Genomic DNA, 18,750 nt, shown 5'->3' on the forward strand with positions numbered 1-18,750 from the left:
TCTTGGGTAAGGACTTACAATATTTTGATGATACCCAATTATTTCTTTACATTCTGACGAGAAAGCTGAATGCTATGCTTTTGAATGCACCTATCTGCTATAGATAAATTTATGAATTAAAAAAACAATATTGGCTCACACTGCTAGAGGATTTTTTAAAAAACATATGAAATAAAACTATCCTTAAAGCTCTTTCTAAACTCTAAAATGAAAAAATTGATAATTATATCATAGTTTTGAGCTGGTGAAATGGTGGGTTTAACTGAGTCAACCTGAATATGTAATTCATAACTACTATTTTTCAGATATCATGCATTGTTTATATATTATTTATAATAGGCAAGGCACTGTTTTAAGTTCTTCAAATCCAAGAGTGGATTTAACCCCCATAACAACATTATGGAGGTCGTATCATGATTGTCCTTCTTTGTATAACAAGAAAACTGAGATACAAGAGGCTTCTGACATTTGCTTGAGGTCACACAGCTAGTCAGGAGTGGAACTTGGATTTAGATCCAGGTCTGACTACAAACCTCATCTCTAGACCATTACACTAAATGTGGAGCAGAAGTCACTGAAGTGGGGCAGTGGGTCCAGGGCTCCAGTCCCCATTCCACTCACGAGGCAGCAGGCATGGAGCCTTGGACAAAGCCCCTCATGTCTCTAAAATCACACAGCTATGACCCAGGCCCCTACAGCTGTTTTCCTCATGGGATACCTTGCCTGTCATGTCTGTGAACTGGGAGATCTAGAATGTCAACAGGAATGCTGCTCCCCAACCCTGGCCAGCTGAGCACTGTTCCTGGTGGAAATACCCCTCACTCTACCAAGCCCTTCCAACCATCACAGCAGGCCAAAGGTCAGACAGTCAGTGTCAGGGGGCAACACAGCAAACTGCTACCATCTTACTATTCTCCTTCCAGCTCAAAGTACATTTCCCATTGGTCAGCTGTGACTCAGCAGGTGCTGAGACATACCACAAGGGCTAGCCTGATGAAGGGGGCGACGCTGGCCCCAGGAGTGCAGTGAGGATGGGAGAGCTGAGGTGGGCAGTCCCCAGTTAGCACCTTACTTCCATATTACCACCAGGCAGGAGAGTCTGGTAGAGTCACAGATCTTCAAGGTTTTCACAAAGAGGCAGAAATGCAGGGGTTTTGGTGTTTGGTTTTTTTCCCCTTTAATGTGAAATCTTTATTTTTAAATGTTGGCAACTAATTCCTTCTTCAAAAATCAGTAGGTAAGTCAAACAAAACACATTTGCAGGCCAACTACAATTCTTAAGGCACCAGTTAGCAACCTGTTTCAGAACTCATCAGCATGAAAAAAATCTTGTCTTGCTGTTGAAATAACCCTAAAATATAAACTGAAGACATGTATTTCAGGGCACAGATATTGACCAAAATGTGCCTACATGTTTTCTAAACATTCTTCAGGGTCGGACTTTGAAGATTCCCTTCTCCAAATGAATTCAAATACCTTTTCAACTGGTTGTATTCTTCAATTCCAGATCTTAATATCATAGGCATCATTTTAGAATACAAATGCTTATCAAAAAGACAAATGAAAACTGAAATAAAACCTTGAGCATATGACCAGGGTTATAAGGTTTTCTAAGTATGAAGCACAGCACTTACCTAATGTTATATTTGAGTCTTCTACATAAGGCGGAACAGAGTATGACAAAACAGAACCTGAAATAATTGGCATTTGTCAAAACTATCCTGGAAAGGGGCATTCAATCAGGACAGCAGATACTATCAACACCTAAGCTTGACGTTGATCCTGGATAAGATTACAAAACGCATTAGGCAAGGAGCCCTAATTCAACGGAACGCAGTCCCACCTAACCCCCTACTTGATGAGGCCAATGAGCTGGAAAAGCCAGTGTCAGAATCACACACGAAGGGTTTGGCTCTGAAAAGACCTTTCCTGACATCAGAAAGGTGTTTATGAGCAAGACGGAGGGATACAGGTTGTATAAAAAGAGGGACGAGGGCTCTTTCCCCATGTGATCAATCCCACCCAAGGGGTGCTAATTAATCTAGGACGCCAAGCTAGATCAAGATTATGGAAAGATGTGGCAGAGTTCTGTATTCCTTGACATTTTCGTTAATGAAATGGAAGATGATTCAGGAATCATATTCATCAAATTTGTGGACCAAAATATGGGCAAAAATAACAAATATACTGGATGCAATAATGAAGATTCTCACAATTAATTTAACAAACTAATTCAATAAGATAAATTTAGCATTAATAATTTCATGGTCTCAAATAAAATGATGGTGATGATGACAATAACACATAAAACACTGTACAGTTTGGAGGAGCTGTGACTTAACAGCAACATGTGGGAAAAAAAAAAAGAAGAAAAAAACGCTGGCTGATGCAGTAGGCCAATAATGTAACAGAACTGCCAAAATAACAAGGAGAGGGACAACTCCACCGTCTACTTATTTTATCATCATGTCTGAAATCTTGTCCTCTTGTGACATTAAAATTGAGGGATTCATTTTTAGTCTAAAAAAGTAATAAGCAGATAATCTAACATTAAAGTATTATTAATATAAAACATAAACTATTACTGTTATCTTTATTACTGTCCAAATTATTATAAATTCTTACTTCAATATAAACCATACTCTAAGTATCCGTATCTTTTCTCTTCACTGGTGCAATCTACTCCCTATTTTTCCCCCAGCTTTACTGGGATATAATCTGACAAACAGAACTGTATGGATGTGAAGTACGCAGCGTGATGATTCGATACGTAGATGTGTACAATGTGAAATGATTACCACACCCAAGCTCCTGTCACCTCACAGCGGTCTTCTCTTCTGGGTGTAGTAAAAATGCTTAGGATTTACTCTCAGAACAAATTTTAGGTATACAATACTGTACAGTAGTTCAGTTCAGTTCAGTTCAGTTCAGTCGCTCAGTCGTGTCCGACTCTCCGCGACCCCATGAGTAGTACTGACTATCAATTCCCAGACTTCATCTTATAACTGACAGTTTTTGCCTTTTGACCAACATCTTTAGCTTAAGTGGCTACCTCCTCACTTCCACGTCACGTACTCCGTTTTATAACCACCCACACTAAGAATCACTTGCGCTTTTAAACTTTTAAGGGTGAGGCCTCAGCAGATCTGCATCTGAGAGCTTTAAACACACTGTCACCAACTAGCAAACTCTGGGAGAGAATGAAGGACAGGGAAACCTGGCACGCTGCACTCCCTGGGGTCGCTGAGAGTCAGACACGACTTAGTCACTGAACAGAAGTTTAAGAAAAGGGTGTGATGAACTGAGCGTGGGAAGAGCAGAGCCACTACTGCTGCACATGTCATTATTAGGAAATACTGCCTCAACATTATTAGGAAAATAAAGACAAATTTCTAGGGCCAGGCCTGGCTGGGGCCCTGTTGGGGCATCTTCCCTTTGGTCTACACTTCTGCCAGGTTGCTGGATTCCTAGTTTCCAGGTTGTTGGATTCCCAGGCCTCCCTGACACAACCTGGAGTCACCCTCTGAACCAATGGTCTCACATGCCTGAAATTTCCCCTGGCTCTCCCTGGCCCATGGAGAAGGTGCCAGCTGTCATCATGGCAGGAGGCTCTCTGCTGTTCCAAGCTGTCTAACTTCAGGCCTTTGCTCGCACCGGCCCTGTATTCAAGTTCCAACGAAAGCACCAGGCTCTGTTGTCCTCTGTCATTGCACACCTTACCCTCTACCCATGTCTTTCCCACTCTTCCTTATCCACTTAACAAACACCAACGTGTCCTTCAAAACTCCGCTCACACTGCTAGTGATCCAACCCTCCTCAGTATCTTTCCTTATGGATTCCCCAAACTGAGACAAATTTCAGTTGCCATGCATCCAGTGTTGTCTACCATGCAGCAGAATTAAGAAGAAAGTAAAAATATCAAATATTTCATATGGCTTTTATCAAAAGCATAAAGACAAAAGGCAGATCACACCCACTCAGCAACATCTGTGACCTGTTCTGTCGCTGTAAGCATTTGAGTTTTTGATCCCAGCAATGCAGCCCATGGAATGCGTGAGTACAGCAATCACAACTTTGACGATTTGTGAATTGAAAAGTTCCAAACCACGGTTGTCTGTAATTTTATTGAAGCTGGCATTTGAGAAAACAGTGAGTTGGCTAAACTCTACACCCAGCCAACAGAGCCAACAGTCTAATGTCTACAGGTCAACACAGCTTTGTTGCTCTGCATTTACTATTACATACTCAGTATATCTCAAGACAGGTAAAGAGTATTTGTGACAAGGGAACCCCCCACCCGAATCAAAACAAGAAAGCCAACTGCTGGTTCCAGCAGAGGCCGGGGGAGCAGAGTGGGCCATGGAAAGCAGTGGTATAGATGGAAAAATTGTGAGATAAAGAAGGAATAAAATGTCGGCTTTGCGAGTGGCTCCAATCTGTGACATAACTTCTACATGCATTCTCCACAGGGATAAGAAAAAAATGATTTATGATACCATCTTATTAGGCTATATGAGAAAAATAAAATGCAAGGTCAGTATTTGTCATCAAGGTCCTGAGACATTTTCCATGAACACTGAGGATTTATTTTACATCAAAATATTTACAGCTGCTACCAACTTTAAAAGAACTGTCCCGACTCAAAAAACAAATTACAAAATTAATGTATTTTGATATACTGTCAAATGGAAACCTCACTTTAAACTGCAGGTTTTACTGCCTCATCCTCAGTGAGACCATGTGCTAGAATTTTTCAAATGGTATATCCATGGATATCCATCCATCCTAAATTCATGAATAGGAACCTATTTTAGTAATTTTACATAAAATAATCTCAAAAAGCCATGTCCTTCACAGAAGACACATAGTAGCAATTTTAAGACTGTTAGCCCAGGATATTCTAACAGACGTGTAACACAAGTCATCACTAAATCATCAGAGAATGTCAAGGTGAAATAACCTAGTCAGCACCTCATGTACTTGGTGTAAAAAGCAGGAGGCAATGTCTGTGTTCACTGAAAAGTAACATTACAACATAGTTTCTTTCAAAATTGCAGGAGAGGAAATGAGGCCCACTTGATTGTCAGCAGTGGTAACACAGGTTTACTGAGTAGTTATGCCTCCTAGCCTTGGACTGCCCTGGTCACTTTCCATGTCATTCAAGTAGTGAGGGCGTGTCTGCCCTGGGCACTGCTGCCTATTTGATGCCTACCCACTGGGGAAAAAAAGCCCTCAATAGTTGTTGAATGAATGAATCACATTTCAACAACTAACTCTGTGAGTAAAAAAGATTGGACCCTGACATACAAGAACTTATACAGGACTGTTAAAGACGATAACAAAAGGGGGGAAAAAAGCTTTTGACTCAAAAAATCTCTTGGCAATGGAAAGCATTGCAGTTTTAAAGTAAATAATAACTCAACAAAGTATTTCTCAGTGACCAGAAGCAATGAAATATTTCATCAGAATGCCTTAAAATGCTTCTTACAAGAGTTGATAAAAGTTATCTGATTAGAAATCTGTCTTAGTAGGAATATCAGCCTTAATCGTAACAGAATTGTGAAGGCAAGGTAGCATTTACCTAACACATACTAGCTGTGGGCACCATGAGCTGGATATTATTATTACCTTTTACAGGTAAGAAATCAGACACAGAAAGTACCCAAGTTCATACAACCAGCAGATCAAAAAGGGAATCTGTTCTCATTCCCTTCACTACAAAATATGCTTTAAATGTTGGAAATCCAGGAAACCAAAAATGTTTAGTCGTTAAGTCTTGTCTGACTCTTTGGCGACCCCTATGGACTGTAGCCCTCTAGACTCTAAAAATAGCAGTCACCTGTACTTTCAACACAAAACACATAGCATTTGGTGTATAGTCTTCCTGGCATTTTTCTACATAACAGGTAGAAAACTGAGGCTCTGACTTGCTTGCTTGAGCTCTCTCTCTGCCTCTTTCTCCAAGAACAACAACAACAACAAAAAACACAAAACACTCCTAGATCAAGTTACATATACTGTTTGGCAGTTTGCTTTTTCAGTTTACAAACTCAGAATATCTTTCTATATCAAAACATACTTCCCTACCTCAGTGTCAATGAAGAAAGGGTTTTCCATTACATGTGTATGCCACATTTTATGTAATCAATATCCCTATTATTGAGCATTTAAGTTGTTTCTAGTTTATAACTATCATAAACAAAGCTGCAAAAATCATTTTTGCAAATTAGAGGTTGGGTTTTTTGGTGTACTTTTCATGGAGGTCACCAAAATTTGGAGATGAGGTTTTTCCCTAATTTGGAAGAGAACTCCCCCACCCAATGTTAAGATACCCACTACGTGGGCTTCCCATCAAGGGAAGAATCACGGTGCCAGGAGAAAGTGACCGACAGGAACATGGGGCCCACATGCCTATGTAGGCGAGAACTGCTGCTATAGATTGGTCTCCATACACAGGCTTTATTTTTTTTTCCCCTTAGTTTAAATTCCTAGTGGTGGAAATGCCTGACTAAGGGACATGGCACATTTTTGAGGCTTTCGATGAGTAATGCGAAATTACCCTCCTGGAAAGTTGTAACAATTGAAAATACCCACCAGCAGCATTCGAAAGTGACAATCCCCCAAACCTAATAGTTAGCAAGATTTGTTTTTGAACAGTCAAATCCCTATACGGCTCTAAGTTTTAAAAACAGTGAAACTATTGATAAAACATATCGAGAAAAATAGCAACCAATGTGGACAATAAGTGTTGGATTTTACAGTACACATGTTTTCAAATACAAAATATAAAACTTTGACAGCAGATCCCAGCAGAATGAACAGAATGAATGTTAAAAAATCGAGTGACACTGGGCCCTGAAAAGTGCCAAGCCAGTAAGACTGCACATCTTTGTCTGCCCACCTGGTTAATATCAGGTTTCACTGCTGGGCTCTAACAGTAACATGCTCTATTGTTTACAAGAAAAGAAACTCACAAAATTGTATATTCTCTCAAATTTTATAAGGACTATCTTATAGTTAAGGTGCAATCTTAAGTTCTCAAAATTCTTACAATAAATAAATATCTGAATGTCTACTGTGGGCTGGGCACTGTTCTATGGAGACAAAGCAGTGAACCCCACGGATCCCCTGCTGTTCCAGAGTGGAGCGCAGAGCCCTGCCGTTAGGAATTAGCAAATCATAGTTACAATGCCAGTCTGGAACTCCTGGATTCTTAGGCAAATGAGAACACCTCTGGGGCTTGGTTTCTGCAGCAGTAAACTTACAGTTGACCAGAAGATCCAAGGCCCTTTCTGGCTCTTAAATTCTCTACCTTCTTTGGTTTTGTTTGAATGCTGAAGCTCCTATTGCTCGTCAGTACTTGGCATTTTAAGCTATATATAAGACTACATATAGTCCTTCCTTAGAAATCAGAACCAGGCTCTCAGCCCCTTCCTCCCAAATTTTACATCTAGAGTAAAACTCTGGTGATCCAGGTAACTTCAAGGGATAATATAATAGGATCAGGTTTTACTCACATGAAGATTTATGCTCCCAATTTAACTGTTTCTTTGAAAAGGATCCTAAAATGTTCCTGTATCCTTCGCTTTTCCACTGCACTATAAATACTACAGCATGAAACGTGAAACAGGACCCAGTGCCGTGGCGGCTGGTCTCCAGGCCTGTGGCTGGGAAGGCTGGCACCCAGCTTTAAGGTGGCGTGCCGGCAGCTGCAGCACTGGGGTTGTGGCACTGGAGTCTCAGCTCGCTCCAGCTTACTCTCACCCCCAATTCACAGGCACATTCTGTCCACAGAATGTCTGCAACTCACTGCCCCACCAGCATTTCTAACAGGAGAAATGGGGGCATGCCTTCTGCCACCACTTGTTATTTTTCACCACATGTTCCCACCCCCACCATTTCAACTGTCCTCCAATCCAGGGTCTCCGTAGAGAAGCCTGCTTCTGCAAGCTGTGAAAGGAAGGCAAGGGGCCTCAGTATTCCAAGTCACCCATTGAGAAGAACCACACACTTTCTACAAGCATTAGCACCTTTCTGGAGGTCTTTCAGGATACTACCACTTAATAGTACAGGTGCAGATTCTCAGCTTTGGGTATGTGATTTCAAGTCTTCCTCTGTACCTGCCCTACAAACCAGAAGAATGTGTAGAGGCAAGGTTTTCTCATATTTCTGCAAAAGTACATGAAAAACTCACCTACTAAAAGGTTTTCTTCAACTTCCAACATAAAAGCATAAAACAGTAAAGGATACACACAACCTCTGCCCGCAGAAGCAAACGGGAGCAGCCAGGACTGGTAAGAATGTATGTGTTGTCAATTGCAGACAATGTAAAGTCAACCTAGAAGTCCTGCATCTCTAGAGTTCACAAAGGAAATGGAAAGGTAGTAGTACCTGTACTTTGACTCAAGCACCTAGGCCTGTACATGTTCCGGTGACCTATAAAACAGATGCTGACGGGCTTCTGCTAGTTTGCCTGAAGGGTTTTTGCTGCAAGGAGCCGGACAAAAGACTAAAGGAACTTGATTTAAGATTTCAGAGTCACAGAATCCATCCTTTACACAGCACGTGCGCAGAGTTTATGAGAGAACACTGGAAGATAAAATTATCTTACATGGGAGCAACTTACTGGGTTCAGGTATCAACCAATTAGAACAGGAAATAAAAACATCAAATCCCCTCATTCTGCAAGATCATAGCTCCCAAGGTTGGACAGGACCTCAAGTCACAGTTAAGAAAAAGGCAACAGATTCTAATTAGGCATCTACAACAATTGCTTGGCACAACACTCATTTCCCAAGATTTCAGTTAATCTAAAGGAACATATATTTAGAATGACAAACAGATTAGAAGTTGGGAAGAGGAAATACCACAGTTCCTGATACTCCCTAAAATAGAACAGGCACACATTCTTCCTGTGAGAATAAAAGTACCTGCATAAAGTACATATATTTTATGGGCTCATTAGTCTGTAATCTGCCCCCAAAGAATTCAAACATTCACTATAATAAAAAAGGCCTCTCTGAAATTTTTACACTTAAGCAAAGGGCTAATACACTAAAATCGAAGATGGAACTTCTGACTGAATTACTCAGATATCACTATAACGTCCTGGAAAATTAGGCACATTTTTAAGGCTTCATAGTTTAATCTCAGGGAACAGAAACAAAATGCAACTCACTTAAAGCTACAATCTGAGAAGATGCTTTAACAGTGGGATGGATCTGGTAATGTCAAGGGCCACAGCCAAGATGGGGAAAACTCAGCTCAAAGACTCCCAAATCTAAGTATTTTGAGAAAAACCAGACAAGATTATTTCTTAAACTCTCTAATTATTAGTTAATTCTCTAAATATTCACAGCACATTATGACCCTGGCTAAGCAATGAAGAAGCAGCAGATCCACAACTGCCCTCCTCGAGCTTCCAGCAGGTGGAGGAACCCCACCATCCAAGGTCTCTCTTCCATGTCATTGAACCTTCCCTGCCATTTACAGATGCCCAGGACACCCATCCCAGCGCCTGCTCTCTCCCACCAGCCACTTTTTGATCAGAAACTCCAGCCACACTGGCGGCCATCTGTGCCTCTGCTGTGCGAGGCTTGGTCCCACCGCCTGGCCTTTGCACAAGCCATGCCCTCTGCGTATGTCATGCCCTCTGCCTGAGCCACCACTCCTCCAGATCTCCAAGAACACACTCAACTCTCGGTTTAAATTCACTTCAGAGAGGCTCCCAGAGCTGCTCAGTCTGAAACCGTGGCCCCACCCTGTCCCCCCTTTATCTCAGCAACCCGATTTTATCAATTCTCCAGCACGCCTTGCTCTCTGACCTTATTGTCTTATTGCTTCTCTGCTTTGTATCCATCTCCCTCACTAAGAGGTGAATTCATTAGAATGGGGTCTCTGTCCTGTGCATTGCTACATTTTTAGTCTCTAGAAAGTTGCCTGGGATGTAACAGATGCTCGGTAAATACTTATTTAAGAAGAGCAAATACAGCCAATATTAGCAGTTTTGTACAATGACAGATACTAAATAACAAAGGAAAAACAAAACACCTTAAACATGAAAAGGTTTCCTTGGTCATTTAAAAAAAGGATTATTATAGTTTCTTACATTAGCTCTAAAAACACTTTCAAAAAGAAGCATAATGGAAATATAAAGCTCAGCACTGAAAACTACTCAAATTTGATAATGTATCTGGCTCAACTGCTAGCTAGCATGAGTCTTCAACAATTTATTGTTTTAAAAGCACTCTAAGAGACCTCAATTTTTAATTTAAAAGGGCCAAATATTTTCTAAAAGCATACTTCTCCTTAAGAGTTACCAGTAACCTTCTCTCAAAGTGTACAATTTATAAACATATTATAGCAACATTAAAATATGAGATACCAGTGATCTTTCGCAGAAGGCAGGGGTGTCGGTGCCTAATGGCAAACAAGTTTTACGAAACACAACCTGCCTTTATCTCCAACTTAACCAAAGGTATGAGCCTCTTCTCTATGTTCAAAATATTTAAACTCCTAAGAATTTTTCTTACAGATTATTCTTAAAATTTTATATCTGTTCTTCTATTTCTTTTGTTGAGACAAAGAGCTAAGGTGTTAATCAAGGAATGCCACCTTAGTAACTGGCCCTGGTGTCCCAGGCTTCACCACAAAGACACCAGAGACCCTTATGGATCACTTTGAAATTATATAAAAGGAAAGAGTGTACACTGGAGAGAAGGGGCATTCATTTCCTGGAACATGATGCAAAGAAATAAGTTACCACTGCCTTTGGGAATAATTGAAACTCACTTAAAAACCTCAGAAACTAATGTTTTACAACAGTTCTATAGCAAAATAGTAGAAACAATCTACTACACATACCTCAATAAAGAAGAGGTTAAATAAATGATGGCTCATCCTTAATGGGGTACTCCGCAGCTGTTGAAGAAGAGACAGCTCTGAGGTACTGATGCAGAGACTGCCAAGATTTAGTACTCTGCCGGGAGGGGAGGGTAGGGAAGGGGAGGGCGGGGAGCTGGTGCAGAATAGAGTATACAATGTGTCCTCAATTGTGGAAAGTCAAATAAAAAGAACACATACAAAATGTTTATACTAGCATAGGCTTTATCTGGAAAGGTATACACAGGGTTCTGGGGAGAACAGGGTGCAGTGGGGGACGGGGGGTGGGGAAAGGAGATACACTTTTCACTCCATAGCTTTTTATACATGCTGAATCTTCTAGAGGGTGCATAGGCAGCTGGTCCCACAAATAATGGTGATAAATTTTAATGTTATAATAATTTATATCATTGCCAACATATTATTGAACAATGACCATCAATAAGCAGGTTTCAAAAATCACAGAAGTTTGTTCTCTTTGACAGCAAAGTTCCTGATCCTTATTTCCCAGAAAAGAATCCAACTCTCCAGTAATTAGAGAGGCGAGCTTGTGATCTCACCTATTACAAAGCAAATAAACCTCAATTCAATTCTTGGAAGGGAAATTTAAATCGAGCTTGTAACTACCTAATGAAGTCTCCAAATCAACAGTTTCCCCTTGGCTATAAAACAGAAAGTCAACCTATGAAACAAGTAAGAGGACAGTGTTTTTAAAAACATACTCTATACTTAGGTTTCCTTTCCCCTGCCAGGCTAAGACAAGGAACCCTCTGATATTAGTGAAATGTGATTTCAGATCTGTGGCAAAATCAGCGTTTAAGGGAAGGGACAAGCATCATTTGCACTAAACAAACGCTTTCACTTTTCTAGGAAAGGGAATTTGCTTTAAATTTAATTTAGGAATCATTTTTGGACCCCTGACTAAATGATACTACTAAGTCACTTCATTTTACTCCAAGCAAGTTTTTTTTTAATTAAATACAAATTTGAAACTGAAAACAAACAAAGCAGAAGGCAAACTTTAAACTGAAACCTTTCCGTCAGAAAACGTATCTTAAATGAACACATTAAAAAATGCAGAGAAATTCATTTCCATACAAATGTTATTCAGTAGCAGCAAATATGCTATATCAATATTTGAGTGTAATAACACACCCATACAAAAAAGAGCACAGAGGTACCCAACCGCAAATAAAACACCTCATATATTTTTCGTAGCCAAAGGTGAGGATGCAGAAGGTGGAGACCAGAATCACATTATTCAAGGCGTAAATTCACAACATGTGAAGTGCAGAATTTTCTGTCGGTCAGGACTTATGATTCCAGCTCTGTCTTTTGAAACGATGCATTTAAAACTGGAATCTATTATGAAGCCTAAGTTTGACGGTCAACTCCTTAAACTCTGGATTCAATCAGTATAGCACCTTCGGATACAAGCACATAAAATCAAGGTAAATCAAATACACCATGAATACAGAAGGGACAGCGAAGTAGCCTTAATGAAGAGATGAGGCACGGGGGTCATTTGGTTGATCGCATCACTTAAGAAAAATAAAAATTAAAGCTCCTTCCCATCCCCCAGGTAGCCTGTGGCCTCAGAACTTGCTGCCCTACGTGCGGCACAAGTTCGCGGCCGGGGAGTCGGCGTCCTCCGGGAGCCCGGGTGGCCCAAGGGCGCGGAAAGCGGCGCGACCCGGTGCGCCCCATCCCCCGCCCGGGTCAGTCCTCTCGGGCGCTCCCGGACCCCGGGGCCAAAGCCGGCCCGGGCGCTGCCCCCAGCCCCGCGCCGGCCGCCCGGCGCCGGCGCCGGTGCGCCCAGGGGACCCGGCTGCGGGGCCCGCTGCTCCCACCGCCCACGCCTCGCGCGCGCCCGCCCGCTCCCAGTACTCACGGGCCGCCCGCGCGCCGCTATCTAGCCATCCTCGGCCGCCGCCCGGGGGCTGCGCGGAGTTCGCAGTCGCCCGCGGGCTGGAGGCGTAGAGGAGCGGGGCCGGGCACCACCCGCCGCCTCCGCCGTCCCGCCTCCCCCAGGCCCAGCACAGGGCTGCTGCAGGCGGCCGCGGGCGAGGGGCGGCCCGCTGCCCTCCGCGAGCTCCGCGAGACGCCGCCGCCGCCGCAGACGCGCGGAGGCAACAGTCACGGCCGCCGCGGTTGGCGAGACGCTCCAGCCCCGACTGCGGCGCGCGGGGGCGGGGCCTGCACGCCGCTCGGCGGGGGGCGCCGCGGCCCGGGTCCCGGCCCCGCCCCCGGCCCCGCCCCGCGCGCCCCCGCCGGAAGCCGCCCGCGCGCCCCCGCCGTCACCCCTCCTCGGGGCCGCGCGCGCCCGGCGCTCTTCGCGGGGCCGCCCCCTGGAGCCGGGGGAGAGCGGCCGCGCGCGGGGCTCCAGCGCCGAGGGTGGTGCTTCCGCGGAGAGTCCCGTCGCGAGGCCCGTCTCGGAAGGTCACGGAAGAGTCGGGGAGAGGAGCGGCCTGGCCCGTGCAAATGGTCGGGAAGGCCGGCCTAGCGCGCGGCGGCCCTGCAAGGAGAGCGGCTCCCGAGACGCTGTCAAAGCGCATTGCAAACGTTGCATGGAGGAGAGGACGACCTGCGGCCGTGATTTAGCTTCCTCTGTAAATACACTCGAAAACTAGCCTCTGTGCCGGGGCGCGGATGGTTGGGGGCGAGGGAAACGACACGGGAGCGATTGCTTAGATTTTATGAATAACTTATAATATCCCAGGGCTGGGGCGCTGCCACTCCGGGCACTTTCCTCCTGCCCACGCAGGGCTCGCTCGGCCGGAGAGGGCCTGCGGGGGCATTCGGAGTCATCTAGTCTTGCCTCCAAGGCGTGGTGGGCTTATTCGTGCGGAGAAAAAACGGAACTCTTATTGGGGTGAGATTTTTCTTCCTTGCATTGTTCCCATTTCCGCAGTTTCACTTGGCCTCGGTTTTCGTGCAGAGTAATGCACCAAATGTAATTAGCTGGAGAGCGTTTGATGGCGCAGAATCATGGTTTGAAGATGTTTACCCTCTATGCCGGACACGTTTGATGATGTTCTCTTCAGCACAATTAATTTTGCAAAGTTCAGAAATGTGCCAGATGGAGCCCCTGGCACGCAGAGTCACAGGACTCTGCAGACACACCTTCGATAGGAAGCCAACTTGTTTGTTTCATTTGTGATTTATTTGATGCACCAGCACAAAGCCCAACGTGTTTTTATAAGAGACCTTTGGATGAAATTCCAAAGCATTTTCTAAATTGGCAAAACGAACCTTATTTTCTGAGGCAGTATTTCCCTGTTGATAATGTAACCAAAATGGGCACAAAAACACCATCAGGTACACTGAAAAGTAGTCTCCCTAAATGAAAGTGTGTGTTTCACAGTAAGACATGGACCCCACTTGTGTTCTAACGGCCAGCTTCATTCATATGCGTATTGTAAACGCCAAAACTAATGCTTCCTATTATCTCGGAGACCTTGTTTGCAAAACAGGCTTCCAAAATGTGTACTCGAACCCCTGTTTTAGATGCTGCTTTTTGTGTTACCCTGTTCTTGAGTCCTTGGTGGTTTGGGACATTTATCTCATTTAAAGAGATTTTAATGGATGAAGGGGTTCAACAAAGAGGCACAAGTGCCTAGGGTCTAAGAAAATTGTGATGTAGCCCCTACGTGAGGTGGAGAAATTTCTTTTGTGGGGAAAAATCATAGTTTTTAAGCGTATTACATAGAATGCTTACTTCTGTGACTTAGACATAGAAACTCTTGGGGGAATAATAATGCCTAGCAACTATTGGATACACTCTGTGCCTGGCACCATCCGTCAGCTCTTTTAACCTGCACAATACACCTGTAAAACAGGTACTGTTATCACACGAAGGGGTACGTTGATGCAGATTTTATGAGAAATTTATGCAATTTGGGTGGTCCTCCCAAAGGAAAAGGAAAAACAAAACAATGCAGCACACCCAAGCTGCTCCTGCACCACCCAACCCGAGGGAAAGTGACAAAGGGAAAACTGAAAGGGAAGGAGATCTCAGTCTCAGCTGATGGTGGTTAAAATATCTTACTTTTGCCAATTGTACAAAAACACGACCATGTGAATGTATTGCCTTGTCTCCTGCCAGGGACTTGGATGTAGGGCTGGAACCATGCCTTAAAGCTTATGCTTTAATTAGATTCAGAAAACTTGCCTCCAGTGCACACCCCCATATCACAAGTCAGGGAACTCAGGAACTTGCCACAGTTTTCAAGAAGCACCCCAGGACCCACACCATACCGAGGTCTGGTTTGAAGAGCCGTGTTACACACACTTTTCATGAGAAAAAGTAGATTTTATATTTCCATAAGAAAGCAGGGGCTTTAAAAATATCTTAGCAATTTTCTGATTACAACCAGAAACTCAGTTTTGCAGCACTTGATATGGTCCTGCTGAGTTGATAGTAGGAAATTTTCCTTAATGATTGTATAAAAGGTGGATTAACCACTTTGGATTCTTAAAGGAATTTAACTTAAAGTGCCACGGATTGACACTGTTATCTCCCTTGTCATAGACAAGTCTGTTTTGGAAATACTATTTTATATAATAATTAAGTTTGTAAACAAACAGATATTGCAAAATAAATATCAAAACATACAATTTGTTTGATGCTTATGTTGTATAATATGAAGAGTCTGACAGTAGTTCTTATTCACTGTTTGTGTTGAACCAATAAAGAAGGAAATGGAAATGACTACATAATTAGAAGCAAGAAGGTAAGGTATATAATAAGCTAAAGTTGAATGGGAATAAAGCAGCAAAATGTTGAACGTAAAATACTTATTGGGTAGCTAGAATTGATTTCCTTGTTAATTATTTTACGCCCAAGATTTGTGTTCTTCTTTCTAGCTATTCTCCCTGCTTTTCTATTGTGTTCATTTCTTTCTTTTTTTTTTATAAGATTTCGTTTGAAATATTTAAACATAAAAATAATCTTTAAGTGAAATAAAAATCATCACCACACCTGTAATGGAAATTTTGGAAATGAAAGGCATTGTTCTTTGAAGGGATCCATCACTCCCAAAAGCAGCAAATGTGAGGTGATGGGGTTTTGTTATTAAGTTACTCATATCTTGGCTCACATGCGGGCTTCTTGGGATGTGTGATCTAACTCATGTGCTGTTATCAATCAGTGGGACAAGATATGGCTTTCTTCCTGGAAGAAATTTTGGAACCAAATAAAACTACAAATTAAGCATGGTTATTAGCCAGAGAATAGTTGAAATGAGTGAAGCCATTCTTCATTTTAAGCCTGACTGATAAATGTAGACTTAAAAATTGGTTTATTTTAGAAAGTAGTTTTGGACAAGGTACAAAACTTTAATTAGATACATGACAAGAAGATAGATGAGAATAATCAGATAATTTTCCCTCCATGTTATGTTCTGAGTAACCGAAGTAGTTTGAAATGTGGTGTGAGGGGCATGAAAAATGCAATAAACACCATGAAAGATAATATCTTCCTGGGATTCTGTTTAAAATACTCTCTTTCAAATAGATTTTGGGGGTGTTATGTAAACTGTTTTGGTTTATATCCTCAGCATGGCCCCAACAAGATTGTATTTTGTCTTTTGCTTATTTTTACCAAAGTCTTCTTCCAAGGAGACTTCAGGTGGTTTATATGAAAAACAAATATTTTTCTAAAAAAGGAAAAAAAAAAAACTTCTGGCTAAGACAAACAATAGCATTTGAGCACAAAATTTAGCTCCAGGCTTCCTCACAGCCAAATGAAGTAGAGGGAAATGAAGATTTTTGTAACTTTTATTGTTAAGTGCAAGGAATGGCAAAGTAGAGTTTATTTTGAAGAAAGTCTTTCCTGGCTCACGCTGGGAGAGAAATTTGTCATAAGGGACCTTATATGATGGATATTCCAGAGTCTTAAGTTAACAGGACACTACAATCCACTTCAGTGGTTTCAGCCATCCTTTGATGGCAGGCAGGGCCGGCTTTTTTTTTTGTTTTTCTGGTGGAAACCTTTGAAATTGCTATTGTCGTAAGTGGAGATACTCATACAGGGTTATTTTCTTTTTTCTAATACTGCCCCGTGAAGGCAAACCAAAGACAATATCGAATCTTGGAGCCGACTTTTTTTTTTTTTTTCCTGGTGGAAACCTTTGAAATTGCTGTTGTCGTAAGTGGAGGGACTCATACAGGGTTCTTTTCTTTTTTTTTAAGACTGCCCGTGAAGGCAAACCAAAGACATAATATCAAATCTTGGTTTCCCCAGTTTCTTTGTGAAAAGGACTTCTTTAAAATACCTCTCAGAAGGTGGCAGAGAAGACAAATGAATTCATTTCTATAAAGCCTCTTGTTGCACTGTGTTTGCAGTTTTCCTCAGGCAAAGTGTGTGTGTATAGTTTTTCCTCCTCTCTTATAATGTCTGTTACAGTAAATCACCTCGGATCCCTTTCTGAAGACTGCGCTGAGTATGTGACTGACACAAGGTAAGCAATGAATATTAGTTACAAATTGTATCCTTATCACCACTTCTACTATCACTTCTAAATCAATCAAAGCAGGTAGCTGAGTCTCTTCGGGACTGTCTCTGGTAGTTGCTGCTGCTGCTAAGTCGCTTCAGTCGTGTCCGACTCTGTGCGACCCCATAAACAGCAGCCCACCAGGCTCCCCCGTCCCTGGGATTCTCCAGGCAAGAACACCGGAGCGGGTTACCATTTCCCTCTCCAATGCAATGCATGAAAGTGAAAAGTGAAAGTGAAGTTGCTCAGTCGTATCCGACTCTTAGCGACCCCATGGATCGCAGCCTACCAGGCTCCTCCGTCCATGGGATTTTCCAAGCAAGAGTACTGGAGTGGGGTGCCATTGCCTTTGGGTTAAATCCTGTTATCCTCAGTGAGTAAAGCTTAGAAATTGATTTGAGGAGCACTGAGTAAGGACTGAACTGAGAAAGGACAGTCCTTTCCCCCAACAGACTAACATTTAGTTAATTCCCTGGTAGACCCAGGCTTCCCAGGTGGCTCAGTGGTAAAGATTCTGCCTGCAGTGCAGGAGCCCCAGGTTCAATCCCTACATAGGGATGATCCCCCCGGAGGAGGGCATGCACCCCACTCCAGTATTATTGCCTGGAGAATTCCATGGACAGAGACGCCTGGTGGGCCCCAGTCAATGGGGTCAAAAAGAGTCGGACACCACTGAAGCGACTGAGCACAAGATCTGTCACCTCAAGAATCCTATTAAAATTCTTACACTTCTGAGAGGTTAAACATCTTAAGCTGTTGAGGTTGCCCCTGAACCAGAGCCTGGGGCTTGGGGGTACCAGGAATGTAGAGAAGGAGCCACTGAAGACAGCAAACCCTCACCTGGAATGAACCCTGCCCCACGGCTCTGCTCTGCTTTGCTGCAATCGCCTTCCTTCCGGCTGGATACTGATGAGCTACTGTCTGATGGAAACTTCACTTCAAAGCCTTGCCTTCATCTCCCTCATCTCCTCGTTTTCCTTCCTGCCTCTTCCGTCTTCTCGTTTCTGCTCTGTCTCCACTCACACCACACGTCTTATCTGTTGGTCCTCCATCCCTTCAACTGCAGCTCTTTTTTTTTTACTTACCAAGCTCTCTCCTCTGGCCTTGCTTGTCTTTTTCTTTCCCTATATTCTTTATCTGTTGTCTAGAGTCATTGAGGGTCAAAGCAAGACGTTAAAATTGACGCAATGCTATTCCGTATAGTCCATCATAGACCCAGAATCCTGTGCTGTTACTCAGTTCAGCTAATGGATCCCGCAAAAGAGCTATTTACTCCAATCTTGGTGGTGATATTAAGCCCATTATTTAATTTGTTCCTCCAGTTACTGCACTCAGTGTGTTGCCAGAGGCATCTTGCACAGATGGATAAAGAAGC

The 18,750-nt window shown here is 42.9% G+C and overlaps 1 protein-coding gene across 4 annotated transcripts in view; it reads right to left on the reverse strand.

Annotated features, from left to right (window-relative positions):
* Positions 1-18,750, reverse strand: part of LIFR (LIF receptor subunit alpha) — a 132,224-nt gene that overhangs the window by 70,449 nt on the left and 43,025 nt on the right. For 2 of the 4 annotated variants that reach the window (XM_055422144.2, XM_055422143.2), the window contains exon 1: positions 12,773-13,055. The exons of 1 other annotated variant lie outside the window; for it this stretch is intronic. The gene's annotated coding sequence lies outside the window, so the exon portion shown is untranslated. Of the gene's footprint in view, positions 1-10,863; positions 10,921-12,772; positions 13,056-18,750 lie in introns of those variants that run through there. One more of the 4 variants, XM_055422147.2, reaches the window with a different exon arrangement.

The sequence above is a fragment of the Moschus berezovskii genome, chromosome 18, assembly GCF_049115385.1.
Source record: "Moschus berezovskii isolate FMDL1 chromosome 18, NW_MosBer_1.0, whole genome shotgun sequence".
Lineage (NCBI taxonomy): Eukaryota > Metazoa > Chordata > Mammalia > Artiodactyla > Moschidae > Moschus > Moschus berezovskii.